Here is a 1,997-nt window from a genome sequence, read left to right on the forward strand (position 1 = left end):
AATGAAATGTGCAAAACCTAGAGTTAGTAAGCCAAAAAGGAAGAACATGCTTAGCATCTCTGAAGCTAAAAGAAGTCTTGAGAAATTCAAGCCTCGAGGGGCACTATTGAAAGGTTATATGGGCAAAATATTGAATGATGCAGGAAGCATGAAAAAAGATGGAAAGAAAACACAGAATCACTATGCCAACAACAACTAGTTGACATTCAATCATTTCAGGAGGTAACATAGGAATAAGAACCAATGATGTTGAAGGAAGAAGTTCAAGCTATCCTGAAAGCATTAGCCAAAAACAAGGTTCCAGGAAATGATGGGTTACCAGTTGAATTGTTTCAACACACTGATAAAGCATGGAAGCACACATTTGTCTGTGGCAGGGAATTTGGAAAACCTCTAATTGGCCAACTGACTGGAAGAAAACCATATCTGGACCCATTCCAAAGAAAGGCGACCCAATAGAATGCTCAAATTATAGAGCAATATCATTAATATCACATGCAAGTTAAATTTTGCTGAAAATCATCCAACCATAGTTACAGCAGTACATTGAAAGAGAGCTGTCAGTGGTTCAGGCCAGATTCAGAAGAGAAAGTGGAACAAGGGATAGCAGATGGATCTAGCCTCAAGGCAGAGAATACTAGAAAGAAGTTTACTTGGGTTTTATTGACCATGAAATGGTATTCGATTGAGTGGATCACAATAAAATATGGATAGCATTAAGAAGAATGGGAATTCTAGAACACTTCATTGTGCTCATGCAGAACCTGTACATGGATCAAGAGGCAGTGGGGACAGAAAAAGGGAATACTGAAGAGTTTAAAATCAGGAAAGGTGTACATCAAGGTTGCATCCTCTAACCCTACTTATTCAAACTATATGCTGAGAAAATCATCAGAGAAGCTGAATTATATGAAGAAGAATTCAGCACTGGGATTGGAGAAATGCTTATTAAGAACCTGAAATATGAAAACGGCACCGCCTGGGTTGCTGAAAGTGAAGAGGACTTGAAGCACCACTAATGAGGATCAAGGATTACGTTTTTCAGTATGGATTACAACTCAATGTAAAGAAGACCAAAATCCTCACAATTGGACCAATAACATCATGATAAAAAGAGAAAAGATTGACGTTGTCAGGAGTTTTATCTTGCTTAGATCCACAATCAATGCTCAAGTAAGCATCAGTCAAAAGACCAAATGACTCATTGCACTAGGTAAATCTGTTGTACAAGACCTCTTTAAAATATTGAAAAGAAAGGATGTTACTTTGAGAACTGAGGTGTAATGGATTCAAGACATGGTGTTTTCCATTGCCTTGTATGCATGTGAAAGTTGGTATTGGATCATGAAGACCAAAGAAGAGTTGATATAGTTGAATTGTGGTGCTGGTGAAGAATATTGAAAGTGCCGTGGACCACCAAAGAACAAACAAATCTGTCTTGAAAGAAGTACAGCCAGAAGGTTCCTTAGAGGTAAGGATGGCGAGACTTCGTCTCCCATACTTTGGACATGTTATCAGGGTAGAACAGTCCCTGGATAAGGACATCATGCTTGGTAAATGAGAGGGCAGCAAAAAGAGGAACACCTTTGGCAAGGTGGATTTGCACAGTGGCTGAACAATTGTGAGGATGGTGCAGGACCAGACAGTGTGCAGTTCTCTTGTACAGAGGATGACTATGCTTTGGAATCGACTCCAGGGCAGGTGTGTTAGTCCAGGTACATTAGAGAAACAAATCCACAGAAACTCATGTGTATAACAGAGAGTGTTATATAAAGGGTAAGTGCACATCAAGAAAACATCCCAACCCAGTGCTGCCCAAACCCACAAGTCCAACATTAACCCATTTGTCTGACACCAATCCACAAAGTCCTCCTCCATCTTACAAAACACACACTGTGACGCTGACTGCAGGAGGAAAGCCAAATCAGTGAAAGTGTAAGCATCTCAGCGCTGGCAGGGGTCTCCACACGGCTGCTCCAGCACCCAGGGCTGCATCA

The sequence above is a fragment of the Echinops telfairi genome, unplaced genomic scaffold (assembly GCF_000313985.2).
Source record: "Echinops telfairi isolate 266 unplaced genomic scaffold, ASM31398v2 ScPeMD7_10;HRSCAF=50, whole genome shotgun sequence".
NCBI classification, from domain to species: domain Eukaryota; kingdom Metazoa; phylum Chordata; class Mammalia; order Afrosoricida; family Tenrecidae; genus Echinops; species Echinops telfairi.